We start from the raw sequence: 21,853 nt of genomic DNA, 5'->3' as shown, positions 1-21,853 counted from the left end.
AACAAGTATGGGAAACCCATTATCCAGAAAGCTCCAAATTAAGGAAAGGCCATCTCCCATAGACTCCATTATAATCAAATAATCCAAAATGTAAAAAATTATTCCCTATTAAGATCCAAAATACGGAAAGATCTGTTATGTGGAAAACCCCAGGTCCCAAGCATTGTTGGTAACAAGTTCCATACTTGTACTTGCCCCATGCCAAGTGAGTTGGCCAGTCACAATCTGCTGCCATTACACCACAGTAGACAACAGGCAATCGAGGGCGCAAATTGTCTTATTTTATTAGGAATTTAATGTACAATGTGGTGAACCCTGTACGGAAGCAGCAAGAACACAATATATACCTGAGAATTAATAGAGTCTCTGGTCTTCAGGTACTGGTAACAAAGGATTTCCTACGGATCCCAGGAGAAGCTGATTCACATTCTGACAGAAGAGTGGCCTGAACTTCCAGGAAAGTAAGCTGTAGCGGAGATCGGAGCCCATTGCACATTGTAATCGGATCGTTCGGCCATACGGCCAAAGAATCAGATTACCCCCGATATAGCCATGCTCGTTAATGGCATATCGGGGTGATGTCGCCAAACGAGCGGATCTTTGTGTCTATGGCCACCTTTAGTCGCCTGGCGACTAATCGCCTCTTCTTCGGGGCGACAATCATCTGCGGCAATGCACTCGCGGCGCTTCGATTTCTGAAGTTTCCTCGTGAGGCAACTTCGGAAATCGAAGCACCACGAGTGCCGTTGCACTGGCGTTTTCTCATTATAGCAGGGGGAAGGGCCGTTCGGAGAGATTGTCGCCCCGAAGAAGAGGCGATAAGTCGCCAGGCGACTAAATCTCCCCAAATCTGCCCATGTGCCCCTGCCTTTAGGAGTGAATCCACCAGTTCTATCCTTGCTTTAGGAATGGCAATCTTTTCAGGCAAAAAACAAATGCATATTGGTCCTGAAATTGGTCACTCACAGAAGAGTCCTGTGCAGGTCCATTTTTTGGGATCCGGACCTGCAACTCGCATTCTTACCCGCTTGGACCCGCAACCTGACCCGCAAGTACCTTATCCGCAACCCAGACCCGCGCCCCGCTGATCATCAAGAATCAGGAAGTGCTGTCATTGTAAACCGGAAGTGACCTCATCAGAAGTAGACAGACCAGTCAAAAGAAGTAAATATCGCTTTTGAGAAGACCTGCGGCCCGACCCGCGACCTGCAAACCCGCAGGACCGCAGACCCGCGTCTATACCCACAACCGGAACTTCTGTCTGCAACCCGCAGGGCCTGTGAGGAAAGAGCAGAGCCCAAGACAGGAACACGCTGGGTCAAACCAAGGATCCGTCCCACCGATGCTGAGATGCCAAGGCGGATAACAGGAATAGAAAGAATCTCGGAGCATGCAGACTCCAAACCTTCTTCCAGGTTGACGTAAGTATAACTGCGCATCGACACTGCGCATTCGCTGCCCCTTAAATAGATGGGTAGTCTTATTCTCCTAATTTTTTCCTAAGGCCAGGGAACATCATTTACAAATAATATACAGTCATTGGGGTGAAGTTGACCTTAAGGGGGTTATTTACTTAAGTCCAAATTTGGTTGGAGTTTTAAAGAGGAAACCACCATTTTTTCAGATTTATTAAACTCCGAAACTGATAAAAATCGAAATAAAAAAAATACTCAATCTAAATCCTGCTGATTGTTGATATTAGGCGATAATCTGAATAATTAGTGGTTTTTAGGCAGTAATCCGAAAAAATTGTACGCACCAGATTTTTTCAAGTTAATTTATTGAATGGGCGTTTGGCCAAAGTAGTTTTAATAAAATAATGAGATATATTTGGATTTTAGTTAATAACCTCCTAATTGTTGATTAGATATGGGCAGTGATACTGTCATTTAATGTGTATTTAACCATTTTATTGCCATATTCTCGGTTGGTCAGACTTTTTTTAATTAAAATAATCAGAAAAACTCAGATTTTCATAATTAACCCCTCCCGAGTTTTTCTTGAAAACCCTTCCAACCAAGTGGCTTCTGAGTGGTTGAACTGAAGAAGCCACTTGGATGAGTGGTGAAACATTTCGAAGAATAAATCTAAATGTCGAGTTGCCTTTGAATTAATTCTACTAGATATTTAATTCAGAGGAACAAAGGAGAAGTTTCAGCTCCTGCCACATCCAAGTCACAGGATTAATTCGCATGAATGCAATTTAAATTTATTTGTTGGCAAGATATTACCCCTTAAAGACATGTTTCTTCCTCCAAACTTCCCTTGCATTATACTGATGCCTTTAGAAGACACAATTATTTTAATATAGTCCAGAATACAAATATATAGTACATGGATAATGGATAATCACCTTCTACATCGAAAATACTGAACAGCATGTAATTAGGCAATTGGTTGTGTACTTTGTAAGTGAAATTAAATGATATTTTAGCTGCCAAGACGTCTCCAACAGCTTCCATGCGATAATTGCTGTCCCATTACTTGACTTCCCTGGAATTTCTTGATGGCACCTGGACGTCACCTTCCCTTGCTGAGATACTTAAAGGGATACTGTCATGGAAAAAATTGTTTTTTTCAAAATGAATCAGTAAATAGTGCTGCTCCAGCAGAATTCTGCACTGAAATACATTTCTCAAAAGAGTAAACAGATTTTTTTATATTCAATTTTGAAATCTGACATGGGGCTAGACATTTTGTCAATTTCCCAGCTGCCCCATGTCATGTGACTTGTGCCTGCACTTTAGGAGAGAAATGCTTTCTGGCAGGCTGCTGTTTTTCCTTCTCAATGTAACTGAATGTGTCTCAGTGGGACATGGGTTTTTACTATTGAGTGCTGTTCTTAGATCTACCAGGCAGCTGTTATATTGTGTTAGGGAGCTGTTATCTGTTTGTTTTTTTGAGAAATGGATTTCAGTGCATAATTCTGCTGGCGCAGCTCTATTAACTGATTCATTTTGAAAAAAAAAATGTTTTCCCATGACAGTATCCCTTTAAACAAACTCCAGGTTATAGAAGGTGGGAGCTATTGCAGTTAGTTACCAACAGGTTCTGGGTCTCTGTCTCCAGGGCTGTTTACCTTTTTTATGAATGTTAGTCCCCTGGTTTGTTTATTATTTGCACAGAGTGTTTTTAATTACATTTTTATATATCAAATCAAAATATTACTAGAAATAGCATTTTACTATTTTTAAAAGTTTTTCCTTGCTGCTGTGAATATATTTTTTTAAGACTTTTGTATATAAATGTCATTCTTCTCTTGGCAAAAACACCTCCTTATCTTCTCACAAATCCTGCTGTTAGTTGATGATCTCCTACAATACTTGTTTTTTTGGCAATGGCAGGAGTTGTGCCGCCCATACATTTACTTTCCATTCAACTAAACAGATACATATTTCTTCTCTTCTTCATCATCTGTTTTAGGAGGTGCAGTCTCAGATAAACAATATGGAGAAGGAGCTACGCAACAAAGAAGAAAGAATAAATTCTTTGAAAAGGGAGGAGTCTCTTCACAATACCTTGTAAAGTCTTTCAGGTAATCAGATTAGATCCTGCTACTTTGCCTCTTGTTGCCAATGGCTCAATACACACAATACACAGACACCTGGCAGAGAAACTCTATCTGTAAGATTTAGTGGGTGTGTTGTGCAAGTGGGAAATCCTCAAGACCTTTTTTGTTATGTTTTGAAACAGAATTTTCGTTTTAATTGAGTCTGTTTGTATTGATGCATTTTTTTATTGTATTGTTCAAGCTGAGATGATTATTTCAGAAATAGCAGTTATCAGAAAAAATGGCCTGCGAGTGAAATCATGTATACAATACATTTTTTAGCCAAGCAGATACATTATAGAACTTGAATTACAAGTGATTGAATTTAAAGAATTTAAATGTATTGTTTTTCTACTTGCAGCATCATCTGTTGGCAGGTGTCACATATTTTTCATAGACAAGAGAATTGCACCATCTGCCATGCCAATCACAACTTCGGAAATCGTAGCGCCGCAAGTGCATTGCTGCCAGCGATTTTTCATTTTAGGAGGCGGAAGGCAGGGGGAAGGCAGTTCGGGGAGATTGTCACCCCGAAGAAGAGGCGATTAGTCGTCAGGCGACGAAATCTCCCCGAATTTGCCTGTGTGCTAAAGCTCTAAAACTTTGTGTAATTCATGTGCAGGGCCACCATCAGAAATCACAGGGCCCCATACAAAAAAAATTCCTAGGCTGCGCCCACCACAAGCCCCACCTACAGGACCACCACACAATAAAAAAAAAAAACATTGGTGGCTATGGTTCCCACATGTTAATAAAAAATTTAAAAATATTGGTGGTCAGTGCCCCCCCATTAAAAAAAACATTTGTGGTCACGGCCCCCCATTAAAAAATATTTGTGGCTAGGACCCCACATGGGGAAAAAAATGGTGGCCAGGCCCCCCCTACACGTTATAAGAAAATTGGTCGCCAGGGCCCCCCTTAAACGTAAATGTAAAAAAACTTGCACCCCCAGAAGTTTAAAAAAATTTGGTGCCCAGGGCCCCACCACACAACAGGGACCACAAAGGGTTACCTTTAGGGGGGCCCTGCCATGTTACACTTACTTCATTAGTGTGGCCCACCTGCTGTCAGTGAGCTGCCAACTACAGAACGGAGGAGGGGAGCACAGGTGGCTGCATCTTCTTCCAGTGACAGCATTTTCTTCCATTATTGGTCACAGAATTTCAAGTCCTGGTAAAGCTGCATGGTGATTGGATGAGCTGGAGGAGAAGTTCAAACCTCAGCTATCCAATCCCTGAGAAGCTCAACCGGGACTTAAACTCAGTGACCAATAAGGGGAAGTAATGGACACCCCCTGATGGCTGCCCTGTTCATGTGTATTCTTGTACACAGCACAAGGGGCTCTGACAAAACACCCAGGAGCCAAGGGGGTCTAACAGTAACAAACAATAAGGCCTTTCACCAAAGGAGAAGAAAGATGTTTTGTGAATGAGCCTGCATACAATCTCACATTCATAGGGTGAGGGATATGGGTGGGTTAAGACACTATTAGTGACTCACTGCTTGGAGAGAAATCTGAGCTTTAGCACCTGAGCCCATGACTTCTAGTCACTGCATTGGCTGTTGGCAAAATAAAATCTACCCTCTTTCTACCATAGTAACATTTTACCCACATAATATTTATCCAGATATTATTTTATGGAAGTATTTCCTCTGTTACCAGAAAACAAAAAAGAAACAATGTCCTAGAGTCATACATGAAAGAACTATGGCACAACCCAGTGTCATTTGTGTAATGGATTGTTATCCGTTTGTGATCGAGCAAGCTAAACAAAGAAGCCCTAAAACACAGTGTGTCATTTGCTTACTTAAGTACACTGTGCTAAGTGCAATTTCGGATACAAATTTTCACATTTTTAACCCAGAATTTACTTTTTTACCCACAAGTCCAGTGTAATTGCAGCTGTGAGAGGGAGTTGCATCAGTTGCAATTGCAGCCAAACATAAAAAACATTGTACTTGTGTTTTGGCAAGCATCAGAATGATGTCTTATGATGACCATATTCTGTAGACACTAAGGGGGTTATTTAATAACTCTAAATGCAAAAATCACAAATGTGTAATTCTTTTTTATAAAATCAGACTTTTAAAAAAAATCACAAATTTTTTGGAATTTATTAAACCCCGAGGATGGAAAAGTCCGAATTAGAAACTCCGGCATCTCACACCTGTGCATATAAGTCAGTGGGAGAAGTCACAATGATTTTTTGATGTGTGCTGGGTTTCGTGCAATACCCCGAAGTTTTCGTGAAAAAAATCAGAGTTTTCAAGTGAGAAATTGTGAAAATCAGATTTTTTTTTTCCTGCAAAGCAAATTTTCGGAAAATGTAATAATAAATAAGCGTAGCTATAGTTTTAACATGCTATTTTTTTTTTTTTTTTTTTTTTTTTTTTTTTTTTACCAGCGGCTAACCTTCGGGAAAAGACGGTCACCCAGCTAAAGAAGCTTGCAGAGGTTTCAACTTAAGATATTGCACACAAGGAGGAGGAGCTACAGAAAATTGTACTTGAACTGCAAAGGACTAGCAACAGTGTAAAGGAGAAAGAAAGGAGGCCCATCTCACCTGCAGGCCATGGTTATTATTTTCAACTTCTAAATAGGGAGTGACAGTTTTTATTCTTTGGATAGTAAACAAGAAGCTCAATAAGTAAATGCAGTATCAGAAAAATTAATAAGTAAGTAAGGGTTTGATGATAAACGTTCTCAGCCTTAAGGTGATCATTTGTACCTGTTTATTTGTTCCTTTTATGTATAAATTTTGAAAGTTTGCCAAATAGGGACCAAAAATCAGAGCACATGGGGGACCCATACAGAGCCATCAACCATGTTGAGCATCCACAGCTATGTTCAGATGATCATAGATACTGATCTGGAATGCAATGCTTTTGGGTCCTTGCAGGCTATGTTTATCCCTGTATTGACAACTAACCTGTACTAGGATCATCAAAGCAAGTTGTTTATTGGCTGCAGACTTTCTATATACATCTATTTATAAAGTGCCTGATGAAGTGAGGATATGCAGTCAAGGAAGAAATAGGATTTGGAGGGAAGATCCCATCTGAAAAATTAAAATTATCCTTTGGAACCCATCCGTACAGAGGTCAAAGCCCATGGAATGTATTTACACCTTGCCACATACATGACTTTGTTTTTATGTGCTAGTAGCTAGTATTGTGAGCAGGCCCCTTGGGTAACTTGTTATGCCCCTTCCGTCCTTAGAGAGACTGGAGAGGATGGTAAGTACCACTATATATTAGTAATGAACTTGATGTGACTTAGAATGCCAATAACAGTGTGAAAGCTTTGTGTATTGATGGGTGAATTTATTCACCAGGCATGGACTTTGCGGCAAAAATTTGCAGTGCACACAAACCCATCGACTTTAATGCATTTGTAAAAATTGTTGCGCATCAAAATAATTTTGATGGCCTATGATTTCAATGCGTTGTGTGAATTTTTCGCCTTTTGAAAAAATGTTCGCCATTTTGCAAATTTTTCGCTGAAACTTTGGAGATTCGCCCATCAGTAGATTTGGGCTCTACATGGACTAATGACGCTTTAAAACAATTCTGACTAATTTAAATGTGTCCAGTCCACCTTTCCAGTATAGACCCTCAAGGTTTCTGCACCAGTTCAAGACACATTTTTTTTTACATATATAGAACATATATCTACACAGTCTCAGTATGGGTAATTTGGCTCTTCCAATTGAATTTGGAGGGGGTTAAAAACGAGTCATAGATCGAGATGAGAAAATGGAACACTTTCACACTTTTAATGAACTGTGTGTGTGTGTGTGGGGGGGTTTCAGCAGACCAACAGGGCATACAGAAATCAGTTAAACTTATACTGACACCAGAAATTAAACTCTTTTTTTACATCTATCACAAAACTGTCTTTGCATGCTATCTATAATTTTGCCATAAAAGTATTTGCAGATTGTTTTACATTACCCATCTGATCCCCCGTGTTCCTCTATGAGGGGGCTGCCATATTTGAGCTTCAGTAGTCTATTAGCATTAGAAATTCTAACTGACAGGCTGAGACGGGACAGTCAGGTTGGCAAAACAGTCAGGTTTATAAACTTCAAGTAACAATTACTTACAAAAGCAGACCTATCGGTGAAAAACGATCAACGTGAGCTATAGGTAACTTTTAATGTAGATTAATATTTTGAAGAATAATTTTTTAGGAGCTTAAAGAAAAAAGACCCCCCCCTTCTGCCATAAGCTCATTCAGTTTGTGTATTTAATCATGTACAGTATCTTTATGTAAACAAAAATACAGTTACATTTATTTTTATGTGTTTATGCAGCAATTCAACCTCTCCAGCTATTTCTGAACAAGAATGATTTTCCCTTGGCTGAGTGATTGCTCATGTATCAGCCCATCTCTGGACAGCTTTAGGGCAACAACACACAGGGTGCTTTGTCGCCTACAGGAATGCAGCACTCCCACATAGGACAAAGTGGCTGAAAAGTAAAAACGCTTTGCAATCCATTGTTGATTAAATAGTAGCATGTAAAAAATTGCACAGCCCTTATAGCTTCTGTAAAGACTCATATTTTTTCCTGGTGCAGTGGGTGAAGCTGTTATTTTTGTTTTATTTATTTTTTGCCAACCATTGAGACAACACTGAAACTGCAAGCAGGTCTTTTGTAAAAAGCTTCCAAAATAGTGTATTTCTTTTGGAAATAGTATTCTTGTTTAGTGATGGGCTAATTTGGGGGGAAAAAATCTCGAACAGCTCCGGCGTCTCGTTTTTGACGCCGTCGTCCGTTTTTTTTCCGCTGGCGAAAATGCGCCCACATCCAAAAAAAGGGATGCCGGCGTCCATTTTTTTTGACGCTGTGAATTTTCGTGGCGGTTTGTATCCTCAGGGCTGTAGGTCATTTATAACTTTTTATGGTAGAACAACAAATGAAAGCATAATATAAAGTAATAAATGATACCTACGGGTCAGGGCACACAGGCAGATTCAGGGAGATTAGTCGCCTAGTGACAAATCTCTTCTTCGGGGCAACTAATCTTCCCGAACTGCCTCCCTTGCATTCCTAAAATGTAAATAGCCTGTGGTGCTATTCGTTTTCAGAAGTCGCCCGAAGTTTCCTCGTGAGGCAGTTCGGGGAGATTAGTCACCCCGAAGAAGAGGAGATTAATCTCCCCAAATCTGCCTGTGTGCCCTGACCCTTAATGCCAAATCATAGTCAATATTTGCTCTTTCACTGCTTTTTAGCTTCAGGAACAAATCAAGCAACATGAACATGTAGAGGATATACTTGCAGAAAAGAGGTTAAAATGCCTTAGGATGCAGTGTGTTCTACACCAGCTGGAAGAAAAATATCTCACCACAGCAGGTCTGTACAAAACAAAATTAGTTGAGTTGCGGTATGTATTAGCTGTATGTATTAGCTGGTTTTGTGCACATTCAGACCCAGTGCTGCAATTATGATTAATAGAGGTTATGCAAAACCAGTGGGTGGGGTCCCTCATTTTGGGTTACAACAGATAATTATACAGAGATCACTATGTAAGGCCTCATGCATGTTGGTTGTTTGGACACAAATGCAATCCTGCTAGATTGTATTGCATCTATTTGCTCTTGCTGGTGAGCTCATATTTGCATTTTCCTGTTTCACACACCTGCTGATGAACACATATGTATTTAGATCCCATACAAATCAGACTATAGGAAGGAGTTTTGATCAAGGTGGATTGTGTTTGAAATGCTAATGTGCATTAAAAGTAATTCTGCATTCCTGATTGGATCTATGTAATTTCTAAGACTTCTAATCAGTAATAAAATATCTGCACTGGTAGTGCTGTAAAGGACATCAGGTAGTGGTTCTTCAAGGAATACCGACCACAGAATGAAAAAAATCAATGCCGTGCTCAGGTCCCAAGGCACCTTGTAATTCAAAACATAGCATTTCCAGCAGTACAGCCACATGAAATTCCACTACCAACTCACAAGTGAATAGAAAGTCAGATTGCTGACAACACTTCCCTATAAGAGCAAGCAGCAACTTGACATCTAGCATGCCATAACTGAGTCTGGTAAGAATGTGTCTTGGGTTATCCACTCAAAAATCCTATTTTAAAGAAAAAAAGTTTCACCCTAGAAACTTAAGTCCGTTTTATTATATTAACACCGTATTGTAAAACGTGTCAGTATTCCCTCTTGGTTTATGGCAGATAATTATAATTAAATGCACTAGCTTGACTGAATAGAGAAATCATTTTTATAGCTTATTTGCATTTTTACAGAGAGTAGTAACTGATGTGTTCTCTGCCATCTATAGATCTGCACAGTCCAGTCTGAACCACTAGGTGGAACTGCCTAGCTCAGCCCTGTAAAGAATTCATTAGCCCAATTGTGAACAGCAGATACCATTTATATGTATAGCTGCAGGTATTTAGAATGATTTATTAAATATGTATAAATTATTTAAAATGGAAAAGCATATCTCTAAATGGAGCATACTATCCTTTGAGGAACAAGCCTTAAAGGAAAACTATACCCCCCAAACAATGTAGGTCTCTATAAAAAGATATTGCATAAAACAGCTCATATGTAAAATCCTGCTTCATGTAAATAAACCATTTTCATAATAATATACTTTTCTAGTAGTATGTGCCATTGGGTAATCATAAATAGAAAATTGCCATTTTAAAAAATAAGGGCCGCCCCCTGGGATCGTAGGATTCACTGTACTCCCAAACATACCAACAAACCATACATGTTAGGTCACATGAGCCAATTAAAAGACAGAGTTGTGTCTTTTGCTTCCACACTTCTTCCTGTTACAGTTAGAGTTGTAGTATTTCTGGTCAGGTGATCTCTGAGGCAGCACACAGACCATCACGAAATGGTGGCTCAAGGCAAGAGATGTAAAAGGGCAATATTTACTTAAATATATATTCCAGTTTGGTAAGATTCTTTAATATGCCACTTAATATGATATGAACTATCTGTTGCTTAAGTGTTCATTTTGGGGGTATAGTTTTCCTTTAAAGAGATACTGACACCAGAAATGAAAACCTTTTTAATATCTATCAGAATATTGCCTTTGTATGCTATATAATTTGGACATAAAGTATTTGCCTGGTGCTTTTTGATTATATGATTCCTGATTATCTGATTAATCTGATCCCACATGTTCCTCTGTGAGGGGGCTGCCATATTTGTGCAGCAGGAGTCTGTTAAGCTGGCCATAGACTCAAAGATGTCGCCAAATGAGCGGATATTTCCCCGATATGCCACCAACCGCATGGCTATATCGGAGGTAATCTGAAATGTTCGGCCGTGCGGTCTATTGGATTACGATACGCCAAGGGGATCCGACGGGTCGGTCGAGTAAAAATCAAACCTTCCCGATCGATACCGTGGCCAGATATCAATCGGGAAGACCCGTCGGAAGCCCCCATACACGGGCAGATAAACTGTCAAATTGGTCTAAACAACAGATATCGGCAGCTTTATCTGCCCATGTATGGCCACCTTTAGCATTAGAAATTCTAACTGACAGGCTCAGAAGGGACAGTCAGGTTGGCAAAACAATCAAGTTTAGGAACTCCAAGTAACAATTACTTACAAAAGCAGAACTATCCGATGCCCAATAGGCAACTTTTGATGTACATTAATAATTTGAAAATTTGTTTTTTTGTGTCGGTATCACTTTAAATCAGACCTGGCTAAATCCTACAAATGTTCTGAAAAATGTAATTCTCTGCATGTTAATACCATCAAAGAAGCAGAAAGACTAAAGGCCCAGGCTGCTAAAAGCTGGCGACAGACCGAGTCGGCAGTTTATTGACCCATGTGTGAGGCCATCTCTGATCGATATCTGGCAGATCTCGATCGGGCAGGTTAAAAAATCCCGTCGGATCGCGGCCACGTCTAGGCGTGTATGCGGTCCTGTGATCCGACCACCCGTATGGGATCCATTATGATCCGATCGTTGGGCCCTGTGGGCACATCAGGGAGAGATCCGCTCATTTGGTGACTTTGCCAAATGAGCAGATCTCTATGTCTATGGCCACCTTAAAATACCATGATAAATATTTGCAAACAGGCCTGGACTGGGAATCAAAATAGGCCCAAACAGCCCCCTACCAGCCCAAACAGCCCCCTACCAGCCCAAACAGCCCCCTACCAGCCCAAACAGCCCCCAACCAGCCCAAACAGCCCCCAACCAGCCCACTCTATGGTAATTTTCTATGGAACCATACAGCAGCCCCTCTGGCATTTGCCAGAACCCACAGATTGCCAGTCCGGGACTGTTTGCAAACCAAAATGGCAGAAGACTGTAGTCGCCTAACCAAAGAAAATGGCCACTTGCATTCTCAAGTTTTGGAAGCTACTAAGCAGCTTGAAAATGTACTTTTAATTTGTGTTTCTTATACATACAGTGCGAGCAAAACACCCACTGGCATTAAACAAAAATCCCATACAGTCTCTCTAGTCCCTAATGATACAGCGCATCTTCTTCTCCATTGTTGTGCTCTAGTCCCCTTTGTCTCTGTGCCTTTTGAACTGTTGCTTAACTTCTCACAACTGTGGCTATTTATTTTGGGTGGTGCCGCTAATCAAGCAAGATAAACTATACACATGTTAATTAGTTCCAGCCCAGAGACTGTTTGTATTGTATTGACCAGACACTATTTTTGCATACAGACTGAGGACTGTCTGTCTCAGAGCAATGTAAATGCAAATGCCAAATATCACATCCCATTGGTGCAAGCTTTCAGCAGTAACAAATCATCCAAAAACAGATCTCACTTGAGGCTAATGTACATGTAAATGCACGCAGCGTTATATTGTGCGTGTTAAAGTGGATAAGGAAACCCAGTATTTCTCCTAAACTTCCTGCGGCTAATATCACAAATGGCATCCAGTTGGTATTTTCTCTGCAAGAGTATTTACAAAGGTGGAGAAAATGGCACATCTGATATTAGCTTACAGGCTAAAGCTCACCCACTGGGTTTTAAAGCACAGCCAGGGCAGTTGCTGAAGAGATCCCACCCAATATAAATACAGTAGAACCCCCATTTTAGGGGGGGGGTGTAAAATTTAGGAAAATATAAAATAAGGGAAATGTTTTATGTATAATATATAGGTGGGACCACAAAACAACAAAGTAAAATGAGGGAACTTAAAATCAGGGCATTTTTTTTCAGTTGGCGTTTTAACCACAGTGGGTAAGCTATAGGGTATTCCACAAAAATTTAAACTGGAGTGATACTGAATTTCCTTTCTAAAATGAATTCTGCTTTACTCTCTTTAACCCCAAATCATTTTTTTTTTATTGTGAATAAAACATAAGAATACACAAAATGACCCTTCTCTGCCACTATGAGCATTGCAGCAATATCTCTAACAAACTGAAACTGGGTGGTAGTTCCAATTATGTTTAGCATTTTGTTATGGCAGATGCATCCATTTCTGTTATGAAAGAAAGCCATATGTAAATTGACCTCTCCTACTTAACTGTCTGTCTTTAGTCTTGCTTTGTTTAGGGCATATGTTCCAAAGCACTGGGGCTTCACCTAACCCAGGGCAGACCAAAGAAAAGGGGCTAGTTAGGGTGATATTTGGGACTGATACTTATCTAAAATATTAAAGAAGGACTAAGCTGGCCATAAACGGGCCGATAAAAGCTGCCGACAGACAGAGTCAGCAGGTTATTGGCCCGTGTGTAGCCTCCTCCGACGGGCTTCCCCGATCGATATCTGTCCGAAAGTCGGGCAGATGTAGATTGGGCAGGGTTAAAAATCCAGTTGGATCGCGGTCCGCATGTTTGTTGATGCGGCCCCCACCCATATTGCTTTCATTATGATCCGATCATTGGGCCCTAGGGCCCAAGATCAGATCAGCCCAATATCACCCATCTCAATGTGGGCATATCGGGGGGAGATCCGCTCATTTGGTGATATCTATGTGTATGGCCACAGCTGACATTATGTTTTTATATATCTGTAACTTGTTATGATCTAAAAGGGTCCCGCAAAAATGTTGTGTTACACAGGGGTTTAAACCTAAAAACTTTAATTTTAATAGGACTTGGAAAAAATCATATGATTCGGGGTTTTGCACGATTTTATCTTGTTTGTCCTTGATCTGATGAAATCGTACTTTAATGAAATTAAGCTAATAAATAAGATAGTTTGGTCTGACTTTTATATTTTAAAAAATCAGAAAAATTTGGATTTTGATAAATAATCCCATTAGACATATAGGGGCAAGTTCACTAAGATTCGTAGTTGCGCCAGGCGTAGTTTCGCCAGCGCTTCGCAAATTCACTAAAATCCAAAGTTGCGCTCAGGGGTAGCGTAAGTTTGCGAAGTTGCGCTAGCGTTGATTCGCTAAGTGAAGCGAAGTTACGCTAGCGAAGGCTAATTTGCATACGGCGCCAAATTCAAATTTCAATGGAGAAATACGTATCAGCACTACAAATGCCTAGAAAACCTTCAAAACATGAAATAAAAATTTTATTTTGCCCTACACATGTGCCCACTGTATAGGTAAGTTGCCATGAGTCAGGAAATGTAGGGGGGAAGGAGGGGAGCCCCAAAAAAAATTTCGATCTTTTTCAGCCTATCACCCATAATGTAGAAAACACGCACGCGTTTTTCGGGACTTAGAAAAAATTTTGACTTTTTTTGAAGCAATCCCTATCTACTCTATTGCGCTTCGCCTGGTCTGAGGTGGCGAAGGAAGTCTAGCGTAAAAGGTAGCGTTCAGTACACTGCGCGCGTTAGTGAATTTGCGTAGTTACGACCGTAGCGAAACTTCGCCAGGCGTAAGGGTGCGAAGTAACACTAGCGAATCTACGCCAGCGTTCGTTAGTGAATTTGCGCAGTAACGAAAATGCCAAACGCTAGCGAAGTAACGCTAGCGAAGTAACGCTAGCGTTCGGCGCTTCGACGCTTAGTGAATTTGCCCCATAATCTTGTGATCCTGGTGGACAGAAGACATACAGTCTGCTCTTTTCCAATTGGGTATGGCATAAGGTGGCCATACACAGAGAGATCCGCTCATTTGGAGATGTCGCCAAATGAGCGTATCTCTCTCCCCGATATGTCCACATTGAGGTGGGCGATATCGGACTGATCCGATCATGGGCCCAACGATCAGATCATAATGCAATAGTACGGGGAGTCAGGTCGCGGGACCACTTCAATGAACAGATGCGGTCCGCGATCCGACAGGATTTTTACCCGTACCCGATCGACAGACGGCCCCATACATACTCGGTCCGTCAGCAGCTTTTATCGGCCCATGTATGGCCACCTTAAAGGAGAATTCAACTCTTTAACAAAAAAACCTGTACCCCCCACCCCACTTAGACTGCCCTCCCTCCCTCCTCCCCCCAGCCTAACTGCCCCCCCCCCCGGGGAGATGCCCCATACTTTATACTTACCCCTCAGCGCAGATTCTGGCATTGGAGTTCCACGCAGCCATCTTCCGGGTCTTCGGCAAGCTGAGTTTGCGTGAAACTCCTGAAAATTGCCAAAGCTCCGGAAGAAGACACGAAGACCTGGAAGATGGCTGCATGAAACTCCGATGCCAGAATCTGCGCTGGGGGGTAAGTATAAAGTATGGGGCATTAGGCTGGGGGAAGGAGGGAGGGGGGTGTACGTGGGGTGGGGGTACAGGTTTTTGTTAAAGGGTTAAATTCTCCTTTGAGGGGCAGGCAAAGCTGCACAACTTGTTGAATTTTAGATAGGTAAGGGGTGGGATTAGCCCTACTGTGTGGAAATTGGGTAGATAGCAGAGTTCCTGGCCCCACCCCATAGCACCTGCATGTGCACTAACAAATACATGAATTGTCTTAGCTGTGGGTGTCTGTTACGGACATTGCAATTACATTTCTAAAGCTAGTGGCTCATTTACGTATTAAAGATGGACCTCATTTGCATTTTTAGGTTAGTGCCCAATTTACATTTTAAAGGAAGCGGCCCACCAGGCATTTGCCTGAACCCACCGATGGCCAGTCTGGGCCCGTTTGTTTGGTATCTTTTTGTATAACCCATGGGCTGATTGGTCAGAGTTCTATATGGTTGCCATGTTTGGCCACTTTAACTTGCAGCAACAGCAACATAATACTAAGGCAGAAAAGAGTCTGTGAGGAAATTACAAATCGGAAAATGCTGTAATTACTATTGAGAGCAAAATGGGGGAGAAGGGAATTATACCCCATATAAGAGAACTTATTTTGTATAGTTGCTGCCTCTTACTTTTAGCATTACCAGTAGCATTCCCATTGTTGAAACAGACCCTACCACTGCTTACTGTTAAGCATGACATAAAAAGTCTTATTCACAAGGTTTAGGAGGCTTTAAGTTTGCTGTGATGCCAAGTATTGTCTAGTTAAACCACAAGCTAATGTGTGACCATATTCATACCTATTGGTACAACATTGCCTATGTGTGGGTTTACAAAGACCGATACCGATTGGAATATATATTGGTATAGCCAGTTTTGATTCGTTCAGGTTGGAATATAGGAAACATGATTCCTATATCATTAATTATAATAGTAGTTAGACCAGGGCTATCAGGAATCAGGGGCCCTATACTACTAAGTTTTCAGGGCCCTCCCCCCATAGGGCCTTAATTATAACCCATTGGTCACATGGGTCCCTGGGTGTAGGGCCCTACCAACAAATGGAGCGGGGACCTTAATGGGGAAAAAAAAATCTGTGGATGCATCACATTGCCCCTGATCCACCCCAGTCAAACTCCACCTCCTACCAATTTATTCTTCTGCAGGTCACACCCCCTTTGCAGCCCATAAATAACACATTTATGTGTGTTGGGCCCTGTCTCTCAAGGTAGCACCTGGCTGCAGTACCACCCCCCCCTGTAATTAAGAAATACACTTCATTGTCACATACACCCTTATTTAATGCCCATGTTCCCTGGATAGTTGGCAGAGTAGCTCCACTGACTTCAGATGGCCTCATCACAAAGGAACAAATGTGTGCAGTTCCAATACCATTTCCCTGCACTGTTGTGCCTGTATCCTCCATTAAGGACTTTTGCATATGTGCATATATCTTGTCCTGATAATATGAACATTCACACAAGGAACCACCTGGATTTGTAGGAGCAAGCAGTAACATGTCCATCTGGATATCGCTGCCGCTTCCTTAGTAACAGATTAGCATCAGGAGTATTGCAGTTCTCCCTTTGGCATCATTTGTGCAAATCTTTTGTGCAAGCAGTGGAAATGTTATAAAGAATCACTGACTTCTGGGGCTTCTTGGAAAGTGCAAAATGAACAGTGCAATGCCAGACCTACCCCATCCAACTAGGGTTGCCAACTGGCCGGTATTTTACCGGCCTGGCCGGTAAAAATAATGGCTGATCCCAATGTTATTAATAGAGAAAGAAGATAAATATATAGGAAGTCCGGTATTTTTTTCCGGAAAATGTGGCAACCCTACATCCAGCAAAGTAATAGCATTTACATATAATGAAAGCACAAAAATTATTGCAATTAAGTTATTATATCAGATAACGTCACATCTCCCTATCACTTAAGGGGCCATACACATTACAATAACAACCCTTCATGAGACCATTGGTCGCAGGAAAGATTGTTTGTTGAAACGTCACATATGCTGATGATTCAGCAGTAACCCTTTTCATTTTGGCTGATTTATGAGGCGACTGATATCCAAGACTTTTGCCTATGTCGGTCACCTCATCTCACACCATACATGCTACGAATATTGTACAAAATGAAGTTTCATATGATAATATCTGTGCATGAATGCATGACACCTTTAGACATTTTGGTCTCTATTAATAACTGTAATAATAAAACAGTATTGTGTACTTGATCCAAACTAAGATATAATAAATCCTTATTGGAAGCAAAACCAGCCTATTGGTTTTATTTAATGTTTACATGATTTTCTAGTAGACTTAAGGTATAAATATCCATTATCCAGAAACTCCAGATCTGGATAACAGGTCCCATATCTGTATTCATTTAACTTCTGTATGTCACCTTTATCCCCACAGGAGCTTCAGCTGAAAGAAGAACAAAATCTGAATCGCACAAAAAGGATTCCAGAACTCAAATCAGGGAAAGAAAACGACAGGCAACTTGAACTGACACTTTCACATTGGAAGAATCTTGTATAGGAGGAAAGGTAAAGAGTAGTCTCTGCTCGAGAGCAGGTACTATAATAATAATGTCACTCATTTTGATCAGAACAGTGATCTCTGAATTGGACTTGCTGGCAATGCAAATATTGCCATTCCTTGATAAAGGCCCTAATGTGGGTCGAAACGTTGGATGCACAAGTTTGAAAAATAAATAAATTTTTGGTTCACTAACCAAGGTGTGCGGGTCCTCTTGAACTTTATATATATATATATATATATATATATATATATATATATATATATATATATATATATATATATATATATATATATATATATAATGTTCAAAGTGGACCAGCACACCGAAGTTTTCAATCAAAAGAGTTTTATTTCAACATCACTCATGTGTCCAACGTTTCGGCCCACATTAGGGGCCGAAACGTTGGACACATGAGTGATGTTGAAATAAAACTCTTTTGATTGAAAACTTCGGTGTGCTGGTCCACTTTGAACATTGTATACGCTGATTGACCAAGCACCCACATTCGACTAACAAGGAAGGAGTGCAGGTACTTTGTGAATGCTTATAAATGCAAGTACTGAAAGGCTGCCTACTAAATGTGTATTTCTTCCTAATATATAGAACACACTAGATAAAGATACTAGATACCAGGTAAAGGAAGATCTTGGAAGACATGCTGTCACGGTCGGCACCCAACACAAGAACAGATGCCAAGCACCCTGGTCTCGGCTCGACTTCACCAGTTAAGTGACCGCCTTTGGCCTCGGGAGGAGCCCTCGGCGTACTCAGATGCCACCTGGACTTAACGAGAGGAGCAAGGCATAAGTTCTGGCAGGCAATGGGGCACGACTGTTTACAAGGATACTGGAAGATAGGAAGCTACCAGGAACAGGCAGGCCGGGCCAGCACAAGCAGTTAGAATAGTCAGACAGGCCGGAATCAGGATTAGAGATCGTAGAATAGTCGGAAAACAGGCAAGGTCAGGATTGGAGAGGTCAGAGTAGTCAGCAGGCAAGCAAGGGTAAAGACACAGTAGATCAATCAGGAATTACACAAAGCAAACACCGGGCAACTTGCTAAAACCTAAATTCCCCTTAAATACATTTGAATTTGGCGCCATTGCGCGCTGACGTCACACGCCAGCGTCACTGCGCCTTTAAGAACCGAGCGTGCGCCGCGCGCGCGCCTTAGGGGAAACCGGCACCAGGAAGTGAGCCGGAGCTGCAGGAGCTGCGCAGCGGGCGTCCACGCCGAAGGAGCGGCGGTGGACCCCGCTGCCCACTAGACCACCAGGGTAAGTCCTGACACATGCATATATCTTAACTACAAGAGGTCCTCTGCACTCAACCCATTATCAATATATTTAATACAGCGACATTTTGTGCATACTGCTACTAAAAAATACCTTACCCTTTAAACAACACAGGGATTGTTTGTCTATATATTGCAATATATTTAAGCTGGCCAACTACGTCAAAGTCATCCCATATCTGGCCAGTCCTACGCTTAATTTTCATCTGATTCATTAAGAATTCAATTGCTTAATTATACATTTTACAAAGGGACTAAGTTTTACCTGCAACTTACTAGCTGCTTTCAAAGTAAAACTCCTAATGGTTTTAAAAAATAGTGGTGAGCACAACTTTCCTTTGTTTGTTATGCATATATGTTAGTCATGTCAATGAGGGAAAAAAGTTGAGCTCATTCTAGGTGTGTCCTACTGCTGTGTCACTAAATGAATGAAGAGCCGTTGCTATCTAGGGATGCACACATTTACAAATTTAGGTTGCTGCCAAATATTGAATCCACCAGAAAAGGTTAGACCGAATCCTTAACTAAATTTCAGCCCTAATTCAAATATGCACATTTACAATCCCCCCAAAAAGCATACAAATAAAACTTAAAAGAACAGTTAAAAACAGAGTAAAAATAAAAACTGGCTAAATAGATGGGCTGTGCCAAATAAAAAATGTTTGTAATAAGGTTAGTTAGCCAAAAGTGTAATGGTACATAACTGTTCAGTGAGTTTGCAATTGATCCTCAGCATTCAGCTCACATTCAAAAGCGACAGTTATGACCCATGTGCCGCCCCCAAGTCACTGGTTACTGTCTGGTAACAAATCAGTGGAAACCAAGAGAGATGAAAAGCAGGAAGTAGTGTTCTGGCTATTATGTTACACATCCAGTCACTCCAGCCTTTATACATTACATTTTTGCTAACTAACTATATTAGAAACATTTTTTATTTTGCACAGCCTATCTATTTACCCAGTTTTTATTTTTATAACGCATAAAACGTGTTCAATACAAACTCAATTGAGCAATACTCACTAAAAGTTTTTAAAGCCTTTTTAATCTACTTCATTTTTTGTGGTGTGTTATATACTTAAAGGCATAAAACCACTACACCATGACCATGTATTTGCTATTTCATACCAGTACACCATGACCAATTCAGCCATTCCAATGTACCTGCATTTGCTTATAAATGCACACACAAGCTCCTTCTGTACCTAACTTTATACAACCTAAACCTGTCCAGTTTCAACAAAATTAGCTTATCTAATAGGGCCATGGATTAGATCTGCTTGCCAGAACAAAGGGAATGATGCAGAAAAATGTTGACTTGGAAACCTATTTTTTTCTCCTTCGTTTTCCCTTTCTCTTGTCAGGTGCTTGAGAAATAATAACACTTTCTCAGCTGTCTGTTTACTGGGTGTAGGGGAAAGTGCTTTTTGCCGACAGTGGAGGGCTGTAATTCATGGCTAATTTTAAGCAATAATGTAAGATAATTATACTGAGGTCTTTTGTATAAAACTCGTCTGCAGCAAACTAACAATGGATTTGATTGTGGTTCATTTTTATTTTACAACAAAGGTACAATAAGATGATGTAGCCCTTTTTCAGAAATGGACATATTTTAATGCTAATGGCACATGGGGTATTTCATCTGTAGTGCTTTTTGGGAAAACCACAGTGTTCCAATCACCCTTGCCTGTCTGCTTCCACTTCCCCATCATTATGAAAATCCCTTTACTCAAAATCCAGCAGTGATGGAAACAACCATTTTCTATAGGATTTAGCAACATTGCAATCTGTATGCTCTGTCTTCTATAAAATATATTCTTAGCCATAAATCAGGGCTGAGCTACTGTTTTGTGGTAGAAAGGAACAAGCATAACAGCCGGGGGAATAACAGGAATAACTACAGAGGAAGTCCGTCATTCGAATCCTCAAACGATCGGACTTCACCATCTCCCGACCTGCCACTAACCATTCAGATCAAATAAAGTAGTAAAAGAACAGATCAGCCGATGTTCTGCCCCTGGCAGCAATCGTACGAAAGTTATGTCCAACAAAGCTGGCGGCAGTCTCTCACTGAAAATCGTATGATCAGCAATACATGCAGAGATATTACCCACAGCCGACAGAAATCTTTTAACCTGTCCGATCAACCAAACAGTCGATCTTCGTGGAACAAAAAATGTTTGGACTCTCCACATCCATTCCGAAAATCGTAAGAATCGAGGATTCGTACAATCAGATCTTTGCTTCTATAACCAGCATAAAGAGTCAACTGGTTGATTTAGGGAAGAGGTGCTCCAGTCTTCAGGTAGAGAACTCGGCAGCTGTGTGTGGACAAGACCCATTTGGTTGAACTCATGTCTCAGCCGCATAAGCAGGTATACAGCCCAAGACATAGACAGCCACAGATTTCTGTAATTCTTTGGTAATTCTGCGTCCTGTCACAATAAAAAATCAAGAGTTGGAATTTATAATGCCAACATTCATTGGTATTAAAGAAGACAGTAAAGCTGGCCATACACAGGCCAATAAAATTTGGCAACTCAGCCGCTCCTGACCCATTTAAGGACCTCAGAGGATCTCAGTCTATGGTCATCTAAGCAATCTTTTTAAAGGGGTTGTTCATCTTTAAAGTAACTGTTAGAATGTTATAGAATGGCTAATTCTAAGCGATTTTTTAATTGGTCTTCATGATCTACCAATAGTTTTTTAAATTATTGGCCTTTTTCTTATGACTCTTTTCAGCTTTCAAATGCGGGTCACTGACCCCATCTAAAAAAAAAATATTTGTTAGGCTTCAAATTTATTGTTATTGCTACTTTTTATTACTCGTCTTTCTATTCAAGCACCCTCC

General features: G+C 40.8%; 1 long non-coding RNA gene across 1 annotated transcript; it reads left to right on the top strand.

Moving 5' to 3' along the window:
• The first annotated feature begins 793 nt into the window (after nt 1–793).
• LOC121395173 lies at nt 794–18,494 on the top strand. Its single transcript, XR_005962316.1, has 7 exons — nt 794–1,421; nt 3,424–3,535; nt 5,956–6,126; nt 7,867–8,030; nt 8,788–8,908; nt 17,586–17,716; nt 18,316–18,494. It is a non-coding gene; the product is annotated as an uncharacterized LOC121395173 (long non-coding RNA).
• The last annotated feature ends 3,359 nt before the right edge of the window (nt 18,495–21,853 follow it).

The sequence above is a fragment of the Xenopus laevis genome, chromosome 6S, assembly GCF_017654675.1.
Source record: "Xenopus laevis strain J_2021 chromosome 6S, Xenopus_laevis_v10.1, whole genome shotgun sequence".
In the NCBI taxonomy this organism is placed as follows: domain Eukaryota; kingdom Metazoa; phylum Chordata; class Amphibia; order Anura; family Pipidae; genus Xenopus; species Xenopus laevis.
The sequence above is the reverse complement of the archived record's forward strand: the minus strand, read 5'-3'. Positions and strand labels throughout refer to the sequence as shown.